Source organism: Marmota flaviventris, chromosome X (genome assembly GCF_047511675.1).
Source record: "Marmota flaviventris isolate mMarFla1 chromosome X, mMarFla1.hap1, whole genome shotgun sequence".
In the NCBI taxonomy this organism is placed as follows: Eukaryota; Metazoa; Chordata; class Mammalia; order Rodentia; family Sciuridae; genus Marmota; species Marmota flaviventris.
The window spans coordinates 85,781,914-85,802,761 of NC_092518.1; the positions used below are offsets into that span (position 1 = coordinate 85,781,914).

The following is a 20,848-nucleotide window of genomic DNA, read 5'->3' on the forward strand; positions in this document are numbered from 1 at the left end:
AGGAGAGAATTTTAAAAGCTACAAGAGAAAGGAAGCAGATCACATTTAGGGGTAAGCCAATCAGGATAACAGCTGATCTTTCAACACAGACTCTGAAAGCTAGAAGATCCTGGAATAACATATTTCAAACACTGAAAGAAAATGGGTTCCAACCAAGAATTGTGTTTCCAGCGAAATTAAGCTTCAGGATGGAAGATGAAATTAAAACCTTCCACGATAAACAAAAGTTAAAAGAATTTGCAGCTAGAAAACCATCTCTTCAAAACATCCTTGGCAAAACATTACAGGAAGAGGAAATGGAAAATAACAATGAAAACCAACAGTGGGAGGTAGGACACTAAAGGGGGGAAAATAATCAAAGTGGAAAACAAACCATGTTTAGTAACATAAATAAACAAATATGGCTGGAAGAACAACCCATATCTCAATAATAACCCTAAATGTTAATGGCTTAAACTCACCAATCAAGAGACACAGGCTAGTAGAATGGATCACAAAACAAGACCCAACAATATGCTGCCTACAGGAGACGCATTTGATAGGAAAAGACATACATAGGCTGAAGGTGAAAGGTTGTGAAAAATCATATCACTCATATGGACTGCGGAAACAAGCAGGAGTATCCATACTCATATCAAATAAAATAGATTTTAAGCCAAAGTTAATCAAAAGGGATAAAGAGGGACACTACATACTGCTCAAGGGAACCATACACCAACAAGACATAACAATCCTAAATATATATGCCCCAAACAATGGTGCAGCTATGTTCATCAAACAAACTCTTCTCAAGTTCAAGAGTCTAATAGACCACCATACAATAATCATGGGAGACTTCAACACACCTCTATCACCACTGGACAGATCTTCCAAACAAAAGTTGAATAAGGAAACTATAGAACTCAATAACACAATTAATAACCTAGACTTAATTGACATATATAGAATATACCACCCAACATCAAGCAGTTACACTTTTTTCTCAGCAGCACATGGATCCTTCTCAAAAATAGATCATATATTATGTCACAGGGAAACTCTTAGACAATACAAAGGAGTAGAGATAATACCATGCATCTTATCTGATCATAATGGAATGGAACTGAAAATCAACGATAAAAGAAGGAAGGAAAAAGAATACATCACTTGGAGAATGAACAATAGGTTACTGAATGATCAATGGGTTATAGAAGACATCAAGGAGGAAATTAAAAAATTCTTAGAGATTAATGAAAACACAGACACAACATATCGGAATCTATGGGACACATTGAAAGCAGTTCTAAGAGGAAAATTCATTGCTTGGAGTTCATTCCTTAAAAAAAGAAAAAACCAACAAATAAATGATCTCATACTTCATCTCAAAATCCTAGAAAAAGAAGAGCAAAACAACAGCAAAAGAAGTAGAAGGCAAGAAATAATTAAAATCAGAGCTGAAATCAATGAAATCGAAACAAAAGAAACAATTGAAAAAATTGACAAAACTAAAAGTTGGTTCTTTGAAAAAATAAACAAAATCGACAGACCCTTAGCCATGCTAGCGAAGAGAAGAAGAGAGAGAACTCAAATCACTAACATACGGGATGAAAGAGGCAATATCACAACAGACACTTCAGAAATACAGAAGATAATCAAAAATTATTTTGAATCCTTATACTCCAATAAATTAGAAGATAGTGAAGGCATAGATAAATTTCTTAAGTCATATGATCTGCCCAGATTGAGTCAGGAGGATATAGACAACCTAAACAGACCAATATCAATTGAGGAAATAGAAGAAACCATCAAAAGACTACCAACTAAGAAAAGCCCAGAACCGGATGGGTATACAGCAGAGTTTTACAAAACCTTTAAAGAGGAACTAATACCAATACTTTTCAAGCTACTTCGGGAAATAGAAAAAGAGGGAGAACTTCCAAATTCATTCTACGAGGCCAACATCACCCTGATCCCTAAATCAGACAAAGACACTTCAAAGAAAGAAAACTACAGACCAATATCTCTAATGAACCTAGATGCAAAAATCCTCAATAAAATTCTGGCCACTCGGATACAAAAACATATCAAAAAAATTGTGCACCATGATCAAGTAGGATTCATCCCTGGGATGCAAGGCTGGTTCAATATACGGAAATCAATAAATGTTATTCACCACATCAATAGACTTAAAAATAAGAACCATATGATCATCTCGATAGATGCGGAAAAAGCATTCGACAAAGTACAGCATCCCTTTATGTTCAAAACTCTAGAAAAACTAGGGATAACAGGAACATACCTCAATATTGTAAAAGCAATCTATGCTAAGCCTCAGGCTAGCATCATTCTGAATGGAGAAAAATTGAAGGCATTCCCTCTAAAATCTGGAACAAGACAGGGATGCCCTCTCTCACCACTTCTGTTCAACATAGTTCTCGAAACACTGGCCAGAGCAATTAGACAGACGAAAGAAATTAAAGGCATCAAAATAGGAAAAGAAGAACTTAAATTATCACTATTTGCAGATGACATGATTCTATACCTAGCAGACCCAAAAGGGTCTACAAAGAAACTATTAGAGCTAATAAATGAATTCAGCAAAGTGGCAGGATATAAAATCAACACGCATAAATCAAAGGCATTCCTGTATATCAGCGACAAATCCTCTGAAATGGAAATGAGGACAACCACTCCATTCACAATATCTTCAAAAAAAATAAAATACTTGGGAATCAACCTAACAAAAGAGGTGAAAGACTTATACAATGAAAACTACAGAACCCTAAAGAGAGAAATAGAAGAAGATCTTAGAAGATGGAAAAATATACCCTGTTCATGGATAGGCAGAACTAACATCATCAAAATGACGATATTACCAAAAGCTCTCTATAGGTTTAATGCAATGCCAATCAAAATCCCAACGGCATTTCTTGTAGAAATAGAGAAAGCAATCATGAAATTCATATGGAAAAATAAAAGACCCAGAATAGCAAAAAAAATGCTAAGCAGGAAGTGTGAATCAGGCGGTATAGCGATACCAGACTTCAAACTATACTACAGAGCAATAGTAACAAAAACAGCATGGTACTGGTACCAAAACAGGCGGGTGGACCAATGGTACAGAATAGAGGACACAGAAACCAATCCACAAAACTACAACTATCTTATATTTGATAAAGGGGCTAAAAACATGCAATGGAGGAAGGATAGCATCTTCAACAAATGGTGCTGGGAAAACTGGAAATCCATATGCAACAAAATGAAACTGAATCCCTTTCTCTCGCCATGCACAAAAGTGAATTCAAAATGGATCAAGGAGCTTGATATCAAATCAGATACACGCCGTCTGATAGAAGAAAAAGTTGGCTACGATCTACATACTGTGGGGTCGGGCTCCAAATTCCTCAATAGGACACCCATAGCACAAAAGTTAATAACGAGAATCAACAAATGGGACTTACTCAAACTAAAAAGTTTTTTCTCAGCAAAAGATACAATAAGAGAGGTAAATAGAGAGCCTACATCCTGGGAACAAATCTTTACTCCTCACACTTCAGATAGAGCCCTAATATCCAGAGTATACAAAGAGCTCAAAAAATTAGACAATAAGAGAACAAACAACCCAATCAACAAATGGGCCAAGGACCTGAACAGACACTTCTCAGAGGAGGACATACAATCAATCAACAAGTACATGAAAAAATGCTCACCATCTCTAGCAGTCAGAGAAATGCAAATCAAAACCACCCTAAGATACCATCTCACTCCAGTTAGATTGGCAGCCATTATGAAGTCAACAACAACAAGTGCTGGCGAGGATGTGGGGAGAAGGGTACACTTGTACATTGCTGGTGGGACTGCAAATTGGTGCAGCCAATTTGGAAAGCAGTATGGAGATTTCTTGGAAAGCTGGGAATGGAGCCACCATTTGACCCAGCTATTCCCCTTCTCGGTCTATTCCCTAAAGACCTAAAAAGAGCATGCTACAGGGATACTGCTACATCGATGTTCATAGCAGCACAATTCACAATAGCTAGACTGTGGAACCAACCTAGATGCCCTTCAATGGATGAATGGATAAAAAAAATGTGGCATTTATACACAATGGAGTATTACTCTGCATTAAAAAATGACAAAATCATAGAATTTACAGGGAAATGGATGGCATTAGAGCAGATTATGCTAAGTGAAGCTAGCCAATCCCTAAAAAACAAATGCCAAATGTCTTCTTTGATATAAGGAGAGTAACTAAGAACAGAGTAGGGTCGAAGAGCATGAGAAGAAGATTAACATTAAACAGGGATGAGAGGTGGGAGGGAAAGGGAGAGAGAAGGGAAATTGCATGGAAATGGAAGGAGACCCTCAGAGCTATACAAAAGTACATACAAGTGGAAGTGAGGGGAAGGGGAAAAATAATACAAGGGGGACAAACGAATGTCAGTAGAGGGGGCAGAGAGAGAAGAGGGGAGGGGAGGGGAGGGGAGGGGGGATAGTAGAGGATAGGAAAGACAGCAGAATACAACAGACACTAGTATGGCAATATGTAAATCAATGGATGTGTAACTGATTTGATTCTGCAATTTGTATACGGGGTAAAAATGGGAGTTCATAACCCACTTGAATCAAAGTGTGAAATATGATATATCAAGAACTATGTAATGTTTTGAACAGCCAACAATAAAAAATTAAAAAAAAAAAAAAAAAAAAAAAAAAAAAAAAAGAATTTCGTCCCCCAGAAGGTCATGTGTTGAAAGCATCATCCCCAGTACAAGGTTAAGAGGTGGAGCTGTTAAGAAATCATCGGATCTAAGGGTTCAAAAATCATCAGTGGTTTAATCCATTTCATGAATTATTAATTTTGATGAACTACTAGGTGGTAACTGTAGGCAGGTGGGGCATGACTGAAGGAAATCGGTCATGGGGGCATGGCCTTAGGGCTTATATTTCTCCATGGTTCTTGACACATATTTATTTTATTTCTCATGATCATGCACTCTGCCTCTTTGGAGGCTAGTAAGTGTTTATTAATAATACTTTTGTTCTTCAGATGGCATAGTGTTACTGTATAAACCTATATTTCTGAATTATAATTTTTCTTTTGGTATCTGTCATAAATTTCAGAAATCATATTTTCCTCCCACAAATTCATCTAGTATGATCAGGTATATTTTGGAAGGCATAGCCTAACACATTTCTTACTGTGTGACTTAAAAGAAAATTCATTGATTTTATGGATATTGAATTTTGTAGCATTTCTCTTTCACCCTTTGGAAATTCATAAAAGTGGAGTTGTATTGGTGAATGTTTACCAACACATTCTTCAGTATAAAATGAAAACTAATTTGTAGAAATTGCAGATTTTGAGGATATAAATAGTCCCACTAGGGCTACTTCAAACTACTAAGGTAACATCATGTGGAACAAAGAAAATGTAGTATTTGCACATAAAGATATAGTATAAGGTAAATAACAACAAATGCACAGATAAATGAAAACAGAACAAAATAATAAGGAAGTGATAAACATGGAATATTTATTAACTCAGTCTTAAGTTTATAAAATATGGTTTTATTATCGGTTACTGGAATATACAATTTCTGAAAATTTAATAAACATCTCAAGAACTGGTTTGAGCTGGGTCCAGCACACCACTGCTTCAAAAGTGTTTGCCATTTTTTACTCATCTAATCTGGTTAATGTAATATAGCCAATATCTTAGACCAATGTGATATTCTGTAGATGGTCCATCAGAGTCTTTAAATTTTATTGGTATAGAAATGTTTACAAGCTCTAGGTCCCCTCAGACTATATTACGTAGAGGACAAAAGAGTATTTACAACTCGTGGACAAGATTTTAAATGTATAATTTCATAGCTTACAAATAAATTCGGACAATATTTGATCCTCTCTTCTGACAGGAATGAAAAATAATGGTAACATGTTCCATGACAGTGAAACAAGTACCCAATTGCATGCTCATTTAACTCGGGCAAAGATAATACATGTGGCATTTCAGCTACAACTTGGATAAGCATGCAAAAGTATATCATTCCTCCCTAGAATCTACCTGAATTTGTTAGGACAGACTGTTGAATTAAATTTAGATGATGTACTAACATCCTTGTCCCTGTATTGTACATGTCTTTAAATATAGTACTTACCCTTGACACTCTTGTTTAGATGGAATATTTTCTTTATTTAATACCTTGGCCAGTAGTGGGTGTGTGCACTTTCTGAGTTTTACTTTTGGCTTTCCAATTATGTTAGCTTCCAGGAATGAGGAAATAGTTGGCCAATTGTACCATTCCACAGAGCCCAGGAGTATATAGGAAGTTAAAATTTTCAATTGCATCAAGCCAGATGTCCAGTCTAGTGTATTATTATCTCATTATTTTCTAATTGGGGTCCTGGACCTTGGTTAGTAGACTTTCTTATATTAAAGTTTAATATACTTTTTATTATCTCTAATATTGTAACTAAGTTTATAATCTGATCCCCATCATTTTCTGCCCTTCAGCTGTAGGAGATGAAAACTCTTCATACATTGCCAAATGTGTATTCTGGACTTAACTTCTAGCTTTGAGTTATTTATAAATCACTCTAAGTTCTTCACCATACTTTTATTTTATTTTGGTAAAATAAACACAACATAAATTACCTCTTTCATCATTAAACAAATTACATTAAATACATTCACAATATTGTATAATCATACATACTTGTTATTTTCTGCTTTGGTTCATTTATTTATTTTATAATAACCACCCTAATGATTGTGAAGTGGTTGTTTATTTAAATTTTATTTTTTATTTAAATTTCCATAATGAATAATGATATGGAAGCTTTCGATTTTCACCAGCCAAAACAAAAACCATACTCCTTAAATAACTCCAAATTCCATCCTTCACCCTAAACTCTCATGATTACTATTCTACTTTCTGCCACCATGAATATTATAATATTAGTTGATTCCCATAAAGGGAATCATAAAATACTTTTCCTTTTTTGTTTGGTTTATTTCCCTTGGTATAATTACATTATATATTCTAAATGTTAATCCCTTATTAGATACATGCTTTGAAAATATTTTCTCTCATTTGCTGTTTTTTTTCACTTTCTTGATAGTGTGCTTTGATGGATAAAAGGTTTTTAATTTTATCAAGTCCAATTTATTTATTCTTTCCCTCATTGCCTAACTCAATAAGGTAATATCTAAGAAATTATCAGCAAATCTGATGACATGAAATTTTCCTCCAAGTTTCTTTTTTTTTAAATTTTTTATTGTTGGTTGTTCAAAAACATTACATAGTTCTTGATATATCATATTTCACACTTTGATTCAAGTGGGTTATGAACTCCCATTTTTACCCCATATACAGATTGCAGAATCACATCAGTTACACATCCATTGATTTACATATTGCCATACTAGTGTCTGTTGTGTTCTTCTGCCTTTCCTATCCTCTACTATCCCCCCTCCCCTCCCCGCCCCTCCCCTCTTCTCTCTCTGCCCCCTCTACTGTCATTCATTTGTCCCCCTTCTATTATTTTTCCCTTTCCCCTCACTTCCTCTTGTATGTACTTTTGTATAACCCTGAGGGTCTCCTTCCATTTCCATGCAATTTCCCTTCTCTCTCCCTTTCCCTCCCACCTCTCATCCCTGTTTAATGTTAATCTTCTTCTCATGCTCTTCGACCCTACTCTGTTCTTAGTTACTCTCCTTATATCAAAGAAGACATTTAGCATTTGTTTTTTAGGGATTGGCTAGCTTCACTTAGCATAATCTGCTCTAATGCCATCCATTTCCCTGTAAATTCTATGATTCTGTCATTTTTTAATGCAGAGTAATACTCCATTGTGTATAAATGCCACATTTTTTTATCCATTCATCTATTGAAGGGCATCTAGGTTGGTTCCACAGTCTTGCTATTGTGAATTTTGCTGCTATGAACATCGATGTAGCAGTGTCCCTGTAGCATGCTCTTTTTAGGTCTTTAGGGAATAGACTGAGAAGGGGAATAGCTGGGTCAAATGGTGGCTCCATTCCCAGCTTTCCAAGAAATCTCCATACTGCTTTCCAAATTGGCTGCACCAATTTGCAGTCCCACCAGCAATGTACAAGTGTACCCTTTTCCCCACATCCTCGCCAGCACTTGTTGTTTGACTTCATAATGGCTACCAATCTAACTGGAGTGAGATGGTATCTTAGGGTGGTTTTGATTTGCATTTCTCTGACTGCTAGAGATGGTGAGCATTTTTTCATGTACTTGTTGATTGATTGTAAGTCCTCCTCTGAGAAGTGTCTGTTCAGGTCCTTGGCCCATTTGTTGATTGGGTTGTTTGTTCTCTTATTGTCTAATTTTTTGAGCTCTTTGTATACTCTGGATATTAGGGCTCTATCTGAAGTGTGAGGAGTAAAGATTTGTTCCCAGGATGTAGGCTCTCTATTTACCTCTCTTATTGTTTCTTTTGCTGAGAAAAAACTTTTTAGTTTGAGTAAGTCCCATTTGTTGATTCTAGTTATTAACTTTTGTGCTATGGGTGTCCTATTGAGGAATTTGGAGCCCGACCCCACAGTATGTAGATCGTAGCCAACTTTTTCTTCTATCAGACGGCGTGTATCTGATTTGATATCAAGCTCCTTGATCCATTTTGAATTCACTTTTGTGCATGGCGAGAGAAAGGGATTCAGTTTCATTTTGTTGCATATGGATTTCCAGTTTTCCCAGCACCATTTGTTGAAGATGCTATCCTTCCTCCATTGCATGCTTTTAGCCCCTTTATCAAATATAAGATAGTTGTAGTTTTGTGGATTGGTTTCTGTGTCCTCTATTCTGTACCAATGGTCCACCCGCCTGTTTTGGTACCAGTACCATGCTGTTTTTGTTACTATTGCTCTGTAGTATAGTTTGAAGTCTGGTATCGCTATACTGCCTGATTCACACTTCCTGCTTAGCATTGTTTTTGCTATTCTGGGTCTTTTATTTTTCCATATGAATTTCATGATTGCTTTCTCTATTTCTACAAGAAATGCCGTTGGGATTTTGATTGGCATTGCATTAAACCTATAGAGAAATTTTGGTAATATCACCATTTTGATGATGTTAGTTCTGCCTATCCATGAACAGGGTATATTTTTCCATCTTCTAAGATCTTCTTCTATTTCTCTCTTTAGGGTTCTGTAGTTTTCATTGTATAAGTCTTTCACCTCTTTTGTTAGGTTGATTCCCAAGTATTTTATTTTTTTTTTGAAGATATTGTGAATGGAGTGGTTGTCCTCATTTCCATTTCAGAGGATTTGTCGCTGATATACAGGAATGCCTTTGATTTATGCGTGTTGATTTTATATCCTGCCACTTTGCTGAATTCATTTATTAGCTCTAATAGTTTCTTTGTAGACCCTTTTGAGTCTGCTAGGTATAGAATCATGTCATCTGCAAATAGTGATAATTTAAGTTCTTCTTTTCCTATTTTTATGCCTTGAATTTCTTTCGTCTGACTAATTGCTCTGGCCAGTGTTTCGAGAACTATGTTGAACAGAAGTGGTGAGAGAGGGCATTCATCTACTGAAGGGAATCTAGGTTTGTTGCACAGTTTAGATATTGTGAATTGTGCTGCTATAGACATTGATGTGCTGTGTTCCTGTATTATGCTGTTTTCAAGCCCTTTGTGTATAGACCAAGGAGAGGGATAGCTGGATCCAATGGTGGTTCCATTCCCAATTTTCCAAGGAATCTCCATACTGCTTTCCATATCGACTGTACCAACTTACAGTCCCACCAGTACTGTTTGTTTGTACCTTTTCCCCCACATCCTCACCAACACTTATTGTTGTTTGTGTTCATATTAGCTGCCATTCTCACTGGAGTGACATGAAATCTTACAGTTGTTTTGATTTGCAATTCTCTAATTGCTAGTGATGATAAACATTTTCTCATATATTTGTTAATTGATTATATATCATCTTCTGCGAAGTGTCTGTTCAGGACCTTGGCCCAGTTATTGATTAGGTTATTATTATTATTATTATTGGTGTTTAGCTTTTTGTGTTCTTTATATACTCTAGAGATTTGTGCTCTATTTGATGTGTGAGGAGTAAATTTTGCTCCCAAGGTGTAAGCTCTCCATTCATCACACAGATTGTTTCTTTTGCTGATAATAAACTTTTTTAGTATGAATCTATTCATTTATTGATTCTTGGTTTTAATACTTGCACCACAGGAGTCTTATTAAGGAACTTGGTGCCTAATCCCTCATGATGGAGATTAGGGCCTACTATTCTGTAACATTGGTCTACTTTTCTGTTTTGGTGCCAATACCATGGTGTTTTTTTTTTTTTTTTTTTAAACATTCCTTTGTAGTATAGTTTAAGGTCTGGTATAGCGGAGCCACCTGCTTCACTCTGCTAAGGATTGCTTCAGGTATTCTGGGTCTCTTATTTTTCCAGATGAATTTCATGACTGCTTTTTCTATTTCTATGAGGAATGCCATTGTGATTTTGATCAGAATTTTGTTAAATCTGTACAATGCTTTTGATAGTATGATCATTTTGATAATATTAGTTTTAGCTATCCAAGAGCAAGGTAGATCTTTCCATCTTCTATGGTTTTCATTAATTTCTTTTTTTAGGCTTTTGTTTTTTTCATTGTATAGATCTTTCACCACTTTCATTAAGTTGATTCCCAAATATTTGTATTTTATATTCTTTGAGGTTATTGTAAATGGGGTAGTTTTCCTCATTTTTCTTTCTGAAGATTTGTCTCTGTTATACAGAAATGCCTTTGTTTTATGGGTGTTGATTTTATTTCCTGGTAGTTTGCTGAAATCATTTACTAGTTCTAGAAGTTTTCTGTGGAAAAATTTGGGTCTTCTATGTATAGAATCATATCATCAGCAAATAGTGATAATTTGAGTTCTTCTTTTCCTATGTGTATCCCTTTAAATTCTTTCACCTGTCTAATTGCTCTGGTCACTCTTTCAAGAACTATGTTAAATAGAAGTGGTGAAAGAGGGCATCCCTGTCTTTTTCCAGTTTTTCAGAGGGAATGCATTCACTTTTTTTACATTTATTATGACACGTTAGCCTGGGGCTTAGCATAGATAGATTTTATGATATTGAGATATGTTCCTGTTATCCTTAGTTTTCCTAGTGTTTTTGAATATAAAGGGATGCTGTATTTTGTCAAAAGCTTTTTCTGCATCTATTGATATGATCATATGATTTTTATCTTTAAGTCTATTGATGTGATGAATTACATTTATTGATTTTCAAATGTTGAACCACCCTTGCATCCCTGGGATTAACCCCACTTGATGGTGGTGCATATCTTTTTGATATGTTTTGTATTCAATTTGTCAGAATTTTATTCAGAATTTTTGCATCTATGTTCATTAGAGATATTTCTGAAGTTTTCTTTTTTGATGTGTCTATGCCTGGTTTTGGAATCAGAGTCATATTGGCCTCATAGAATGTGTTTGGAAGTGCTCCCTCTTTTTGTAATTCCCGAAATAATCTAAAGAGTATTGGGATTAGTTCTTTTTTAAAGGTCTTGCAGAATTCCACTGTGTATCCATATGGTCCTGGGGTTTTCTTGATTGGTAGGCTTCTGATGGCATCTTCTATTTTGTCACTTGAAATTGATCTCTTTAAATTGTGTATATCATACTGATTCAATTTGGGCAAATTATATCACTCTAGAAATTTGTCAATGCCTTCATTGTTTTTTTAGTTTTTTGGAGTACAAGTTTTCAAAATAATTTCTAATTATCTTCTGAATTTCTGTGGTGTATGTCTTGATATTTTCTTTTTCACCACATACGTTAATAATTTGGGTTCACTCTCTCCTTCTCTTCATTAACATGGCTAAGGGTCTGCCAATTTTATTTATTTTTTTTTTCAAAGAACTAACTTTATATTTTGTCAATATTTACAATTGTTTCTTTTGTTTCAATTTTGTTGATTTCAGCTCTGATTTTAATTATTTCCTGTCTTCTGGTGCTTTTGGTGTTGATTTGTCCTTCTTTTTCTAGGTCTTTGAAATGTAATGCTAAATCATTTATTTGTTGTCTTTTTCTTCTTTTAAGGAATGAATTCCATGCAATGAACTTTGCTCTTAGAACTGCCTTCATAGTGTCCCAGGGGTTTTGATATGTTGTTGCTGTGTTCTCATTCACCTCTAATTTTTTTTTAAATCTCCTCTTTAATATATTCTGCAACCCACTATTCATTCAGTAGCATATTACTCCAGGTGTTGGAGTAGCTTTTATTTCTTATTTTATCATTGATTTCTAATTTCATTCAATTATGATCTGATAGAATTCAGGGTAGTATCTCTGCATTTTCATATTTGCTAAGAGTTGCTTTGTAACATAATATATGTTCTATTTTAGAGAAGGACAAAAGTGCTGCTGAGAAGAAAGTGTACTTGCTTTTTGAAGGATAAAATATTATATATATGTGAGATAAGTCTAAGTTATTGATTATATTATTGAGTTCTATAGTTTCTTTCTTCAGCTTTTGTTTGGAAAGTCTATCCAGTGGTGAAAGATGTGTTTTAAAGTCACTCAAAATTATTGTGTTGTGGTCTATTTGACTCTTGAACTTGAGAAGAGTTTGTTTGATGAATGTAGATGCTTCATTCTTCGGGGCATATATATTTGTAATTGTCAAGTCTTGTTTGTGTATGGTTCCCTTGAGCAGAATGTAGTGTCCTTCTTTCTCATTTGATTAACTTTAGCTTGAAGTGTACTTTATTTGATATGAGGATAGAAACTCCTGCTTGCTTCTGCAGTCCAGGTGAGTGGTATGATTTTTTCCAACCCTTCACTTTTCAGTCCGTGGATGTTTTTCCTATGAGATGTGTCTCTTAGAGGCAGAATATTGTTGGGCTTTTTTTTTTTTTTATCCAATCTGCTAGTCTATGTCTTTGGATTGATGAGTTTAGGCCATTAATATTCAGGGTTATTATTAAGTCATGATTTGTATTCACAGCCATTTTTGTTTATTTTTGGTACTTAACTTGATTTGGTTTTTCCTCTGATTAGGTTTTTCTTTAGTGTAATACCTCCCTCTGCTAATTTTTATCATTTTTTTTTCATTTTCTCTTCATGGAATATTTTGCTGATGATGTTCTTTAGTGCAGACTCTCTAGTTGTAAATTCTTTTAACTTTTCTTTATCATGGAAGGTTTTAATTTCATCATCAAATTTAAAGCTTAGTTTTGCTGTATATAATATTCTTGGTTGGAATCCATTTTCTTTCACAGCTTGGTATATGTTGTTCCATGATCTCCTGGCTTTGAGTGTGTGGGTTGAAAAATATCCTGAGATATGAATTGGTCTCCCCCTATACGTGATTTGATTTCTCTCTCTTATGGCTTTTAAGATTCTATCCTTATTCTCTATGCTAGGCATTTTCATATAATGTGCCTTGCTTCAGATATGTTGTAATTTTGTATAATTGGTGTCTTGTAAGCCTCTTGTATTTGGTTTTCCAATTCATTCTTCATGTTTGGAAAATTTTCTGATATTTTCTCATTGAAGAGATTCTGCATTCCTGTGGTTTGAAATTCTGTGCCTTCCTCTATCCCAAACATTCTTTGATTTGGTCTTTTGATACTGTCCGATACTGTCCCATGCTTCTTGTATGTTTTCTTCATGGTTTCTTAGTATCTTTACTGTGTAATCAACTTTATTTTTCAGATTGTATATTTGGTCTTTATTATCTGATGTTCTTTCTTTCAAGTAATCTAGTCTGTTGGTTATCCTTTCTATTGAGATTTATATTTTGTTTATTGTATCCTTCATTTCAAGGATTTCTGAGTTTTTTCCCAGAGTTTTTATCTCTTTCTTGAAGTAATCTTTTGCTACCTGTATTTGCTCTCTTATCTCCTTGTTGGAGTAATCAATTTTTGCCTGTATTTGCTCATTTAGGTCATTCTTTAATCACAAATCATTTTTTATTATGAACCTTCTGAACTCCTTCTCTGACATTTCTTCAACTTTGCTGTCCATAGGTTCTATTATTGTAGTATCCTGGTTTGTTTGGGGCACTTTTCTCCCTTGTTTCTTCATGTTCTATGTGTCTTCTTTTCTTGCAGTGTGGATACTGGACCTGGGTCCCACGCAAGTTGGTGAGGGCAGATCTGGTCTGGACAACCTACTGTTTGGAATGAGTTGTCCTGTGCCAGAGTCTGAGCTCAGGTGGCTGTCTGCTGGTGCAGGATGGACCAATGCCTACTGTGAGCCTAGGTCCCTCACAGGCAGAAGTAGTCTGCTGACTGGAAGGGGCAGTCCCCTGCCAGAAGCTGGGTTCTGGCAGGTGTCTGCAGGTGATAGGATGGACTGGGGCCTGCTGTGAGCCTGGGTCCTGCGCAGGCCTGTGTGGGTGGATCTGGGCCTGGCCTGCCCTCCCAGGAGTCTATTGGTTGGAAGGGTTTGTCCCATGCCAGAGACTGGGCTCTGGTAGATGTCTGCAGGTGGCAGAATGGAGCAGGCCTACTGTGAGCCTTGGTCCTGTGCAGGCCCGTGTGGGTGATCTGGCAATCCTTCACTTCTTGATTGACATTTATGATAAGCTACCTCCTTAAAAGTGTACTTCCTCCAGCCAGAGTGACTCTGGAAAACAAGAGTTTTGACTTCTTTCTTTTCTAATGTAAGCATACACAACTACAAATTTCCCTCCTTAGCACAGCTTTTGTTGTACTCAATAAGATTTCATATGTTGTGCTTTTGTTTTAATGTGTTTAAAAGTATTTTCAAATCTCCTTTGTGATTTCTTTGGTCTACTTTTTAAGAGTATTATTGTTTAATTTCCACATATTTATGAATATTTCCATTTTCCTTCTGTGATTGATTTTATTAAATTTTCAGCATAACAGTTTGTATGGTAACTTTTAAAACTTATTGAAACCTGCTAATGTATGGTCTATCTTGGTAAACATTTCAAGTGCCTTTGGAAAAAATGTTGATTCTAACATTATTTGGTAGAATTCCATATATGTCTCTTAGGTCTAACAAACATTTTAAAGTTTTATATTTTCTTGCTGATCATTAACAGGTTTGTTCTAATCATCATTGAACATTGTGTATTAATAACCCCAAATATTATTTAGAACAATTTCTCTTTTAATTTCTATCAGTGTTGTCCTCGTTTTTTAAAGTGGCTTACTTAACTTCTCCTCAGTGTCTTAGATAGGCTTTTATATATCTTTCACAAGATGTTTGCAGGTCTGTTGTCTCTGAAACCTTCATGAGTTGTGGCTACTACTTTTTCCTGCCTGAGATCTAACTTAGGCAAGACAGAAACAAGTTATGAATGGTTGTTTTTACATGTTTCTGATTGTTTTTAGATGTTTCTATAGACAGTATGAGGGCATGGAGTTTCCCTGCCATTTTACTGTTGATGCCTTACACAGCAACAGTTTTCCCTAGTAGCAACCAAACAATTCCATTGTTCTTATTAATATTGTTATCCCATATTTATCAAATGTCCAATACAATTTTCTGTTGCTATGTATCATTCTATTACTATAGTATCCCACTTTAACCCCTGAGAAAATTATAGCAAGCTTTTTACTATTTTATATGAGTAGTTATTCAGGCTCTAAATTACAATCAGTTATCTGTTCTTCATTTCCATCTGTCTCATGGGCCAGCAAATTGTGACCCATGGGTTAGTTGTTTATTTGAATGAACAACATTTAATAAGAATATAGCCACTCCCATTCTTTATATTTTATCTCTGGCTGCTTTCATGTTATGCTAGCAGAGTTTGGTATGAATTAAAGTGACCATATTTTAGCTGCTCCCTATACCTTTGAGAGAAGTTTGTCCTTGTTCTAGCTGGTTGATGATCCAGCTCCAGGATCATATCTTATTATCCATATCCATTTTCTTTGTCAAATTATGGTAGTATCTGTTGCTGATTGGGTTTCATGGGGAGATAATTAATGTGCATAAATATGTGAGAACATGTTTTCAGATTTAATAGTGGGGTGGAAATAAAAAAAAGAAAATAGATTAAGAAGAAGGAAAGGTTCAATTGTGATAGAATCACAGCAAATGCCTGAAGTGATACCATAAGGTGCCCTGAAGCTCAAATGGTCCATCATTATAGTTTCAAGATGTAGGGAAAGAACCAGTGCTTTATAATTTTTCACTGATTACTGGATTTAATGTTCCCTAGGAAGTAAGCATGCTCCTGGAGGAGATAGTTCTCTAAGCCAAAGTAAACTGCTTGAGAAGGATGGCAGTTAACTGCTCTGATAGTACCTAAGAATAGGCTCTATAATTCTGAAAATGGATTATGGGAATATATCACAGAATCCAAGTAAATTGTTGATATTTTAATGGATTTCCTTCAAACTTTTGTTCTCTATGTGCATATAAATATATAGTTACAAAATTTTATTTGAAATTATCCCTTTATTAATTAGTAAATAATTTTTCCTACTTTCAAGAACTTGAATAGCCATGAAAGATTTTTAAGTCTATTATGTTTAGAGTGAAATTAATATGCAATGGTATTGAGCTGTGTTATTAAGGAAAATTAAAGATAGTGAATTTATACTTTATTTGAGGCAAGAAATAATACATAACTAAATATATTATCATATGTCTGTTTCCTTTTTCATATGTTCAAATTTAATATCAGTATCAAGTTACAAATTTCTATTATAGATAAAATACACATATATATGAGTGATATATATATATATATATATATATATATATATATATGAACAAATACATTATTGTAGTGGTTCTCTAAGAAGTATATGCACCTCAGCTTAAGCCTTGAAAAAGAAAGGATGCCTAACCTGAAAACACATGAAGTTTTATTAATGTTTGGTTTAGCATTTCCTAATCTTGTTTCTAGTTAACATCTCACTTTCTTATTCCTCTAATGCAGATCACACATGTATTCCATCTGAAGGACAGATATGAATAACTTCATCCCTATGTTCTAATTCATACCATTTTCTACTTATTTTTCATATGTTGATCTGTAACAGTTGCTTTTCAAAAAATCTTTAATGTGTTGCATTCCAGTTATCATTTCCTTTGTGTCAGATTTTTCTACACTTTGAGCTTGTGTTTCATAAAGAGGGTTTAGACAGCACTCAAATGTAGGTTTTATCTTTGCCTCAAGAATGCCTTCAGCAGCTTGGCAGATTTAAAGGTACTCTATCAATTTCTCCAGTTGTTCTCCCTATGTATTCAGTTCAAAGCATCTGTGGCTAAATTGTTTTCTTTCGATTCATTATAATACCTCAAGCACTTAAACAAATAGAGACAATACTATCTGCTCCAATCTTCCATACCAGATTCTTCTCTAGGCTGTTTAAAGCCATCATAGGATAAACATTTACTGAATTCCTGCTGAGCAATTTGAAAGGAAAATGAAGTAGAGAATTTCTTACTACATTAAAACACATAGGCAGCTATGGAAAGAGATAATAGTTACATAAAAACAACTAAAGAATGTTTGCCAAAAACCTTTGAGAACTCCTTGTCTTCTATTTATTATGTTTAAGTAAAACAGATTTTTGTAGTTGACATTTTTTTCTTTTTTTCAATTAATACTAAAGCTTGCTGTGGACTCTAGTTTTATAAAACACAAGAATATTCGTATTAAAAACTCAATTTCCTAAATTTATGTTGGTGCCATTGTTGATATAAAATGACAATTTTTTTGAAAATATATTGGAGATTATGATTACTGTGATGTCCTCATGTATGGTTCAACCATAAATACTATCACTAGGTATATAATTTCATTCTATATTGTTAAGAGATCATTTATTACCACCAGATTATATTCAAGCTAAAAAGAATCATCTCTACAGAAAGTACTAACTAAAAAATATTTTAGAATAAATAGTCATAATACATAACTGAAATAACAGTTATGTGCAGCATGCAGATGACTACAAAAACATATCTGTAGTGATTATATTACTACTCTCTATTGACAACCAATATAATTGGAGTGATATCAATACAGAATTCTGATTTGTTTATTACTTCCCAAAATGCTTATTTATATCTAACTACAATATACAGAATTTAGAAACTATCAGAAAATATTGGAAAATAATACACAATACCAAAAGTGTAAAATTTATCACTTCTATAGAAAAGTGCAAAAATTGGACTAATGTGTAAACATGTATAAGCATTCACAAAAAAATAAATTGTGTTTGTGCTTATATCACCTTGGAGAATCAAAAAAGGAAAGAAAAACATTCCATTTGAATTTTTAAGATACTGGGAATTTCTCTAGAAAATGTTAATATCCTTCCTCATAAGAAGAAAAAGAGGTAAACACCTTGCCATTTTTAATATTTGGTTAGTGAGTACTCTTGTCCAAGAATATACAAGGAACCAAAGGTAATTTTGTACTAACTAGAGAAGAAAAAATTATTATGAAATATAATTTCTCAAAGTAAAATAAAGCAGTTGATCCAATAATAATTAAACCAATAATGTTCTGGCAGTTTCTCAGAAAAACTATAAGTGAACTTATGTATTCATTTATTTAAAATTATTTACTATTGATGTTTATATTCTAGGTACTGTGATTATACCTATGTACATAAAAAGTAGTCTTCATTCCACATGTGAAATTACACTTTGATGAAGAGGAAGCATACTAAACATGTATGCTAATGACAAGTAGAAATAGAGGCCACAAATACAAATTAAATTGTAAAATGGCACACATCTTTAAAGGCCACACTATGCTCTCTAGGAAATTATAAGGATTTTTGAAAAATTAATGATGTAATGGGGAAAGAACTAGTAATACAAGTAGAGTTCTTTAGCAGAAGGTAGGAAAATGTGGCCAAGTGGCTTGGGGATTATAAGATAGGAGCAAAGATAATTGTTCCTTAAAGCAACAAGTAGAATAGAGTATTATTATAGACATTTGTAAGTTGGTAGTTTTGTGGTTGAAAAATATGAAGTTTTCTTCTGAGAATTTTTTTCTTAGTGAAATAAAAAACAATTTCATCAGCTGAAATGGAAAATATGGAGGAGAGTTGGAAGCTTCAGGATAGAGGAAAAGATAATGAAGAAGTTATTTCAGATAGTGATAGAATAAATTGACTTTTTAGGATTAGTAAGTTTACAGGAAGTGCTGAGGACTCATTAACTGTGACTATTATGTGGATACAGACTGGAGATAGCATAAGACACATTTGTGTTTATGTGTTTTTCTCCAGCATTTTTCAGTTTCTGGGTATAAGTGTGGATGAAGTAGGTAATGAATTGGTTATTATTATTATATTTTTAGGACCTTTATCAGAGATAAAAAAGAGGTATCAAGAGGTATAGTATGCATGAAACAATGTTGTAAAGAGAGATTTGAAGACATGAGGGATGTTGAAGATCCAGTATGTTCAATGAAATGGAGGTTCCAACAGGACTAGAAAATTATGGCAGTTGAATACTAGAGATAGAGATATTGAGCTGAACATTGTAACATTCATGCGTCACAGAATGGGAAATTTGATCTTGAAATTTTTAAGTGGATGCAAGGAAGATCTAGGGCATAACCATGCATGCATTAAGCTGCAATGGATGGAGGAAAAAAGTAATTATAGGGAAGGACATGAAGGAATTCAGACTACATGATGTTAGGTGGATCATTTCTATGAATGTTATACTCATTGAGAATCATGGCTCTGGTACAGTGGCACAAGACTGTACTCCTAGTGAGTGATTCAGTAGGCCAACGCAGGAGAATTGAAAATTCAATATCAGCTCATCAATTTTTCAAGACACTGTCTCAAAAAGAAAGAAAGAAAGAAATTTTAAAAAGGATTGGGAATATAGCTTAGTAGATAAAGAACCCTTGGGTATAATTCCCAGTACACACACACACACACACACACACACACACATAAAAAGATTTATGGAATGGCATAAGTAGTAGAACATGTAGAGGAAGATGTCAAGGTGTTAAAATATTCAATGAGTAAGGGAGAGTATCTGTAAGGTTGGTGGATGGCTATAGCAAGGGATGATAGTAGATGATATATGATAACATTTACTTTAGGGATATGGGTTTTAAAGGTAATGAGAACTAAGCTTCAAATTCTAATTTAGTAGTTTCTTTTGAGAGTAGGACTCATGATAGGCTGTACTATAAAAGTAAAATTGTAAATGTTTGGGGCTCTAATATTAGCCCTGACCTCCTTTAATTAGTTATAAATTAATTTTGTTTAATTCTGAAACTCAAAACTGTATCTTTAACATTTCCCAAGAACAAACACATTGAAGAGGTGCAGATAAATTTAAGAATGGTTCAAGAATATGTACCTTACAAACCACATTCTTCCCAAAGGGAAAAACCCATATTTGCATGACAGAGAGAAAATGTTATTGGGTAATCTATATGGTTTTCTCATCATTTCAAAACTTCGAGTAATTATTTTCCTCCATTTCATGTTAAGAAAAAAGAAACATTGAATGAGATCAAAATTTAAGCTTCTCAGCTCATCTCAACAGTTTTGCAATTGAAAATATCATTTTGTCTTCTCAAATAAGAACTAACATTTATTGAACATTTAATATGTGTAAGGTACTGATCTAAGTATTAGTTTTATAATAATCCAAAATCCTATGCATTAAGAACTATATTTATCCTTGTTTGTAGATGATACGTATTAACCAGTAATATAATGAGTAATTTGTTACATTTTCACTGTAAATAAGAAATGAATTTAGGACTGAGACCTTATAATTTCAGAACTCTTACACATAATTGCTACTATTGCTAGCCTGTGCTATTTAAAAATGGGATAGATTTCATGCATCCATTAATAAAATAAAATCTTATTGAAATACAGCAATCTGATATAAT

General features: G+C 34.1%; 1 pseudogene; it reads right to left on the reverse strand.

Moving 5' to 3' along the window:
- Nucleotides 1-9,732, reverse strand: part of LOC139703144 (DNA-directed RNA polymerase I subunit RPA43 pseudogene) — an 81,139-nt pseudogene extending 71,407 nt beyond the window's left edge.
- Between the last annotated feature and the right edge of the window lie 11,116 nt (nt 9,733-20,848).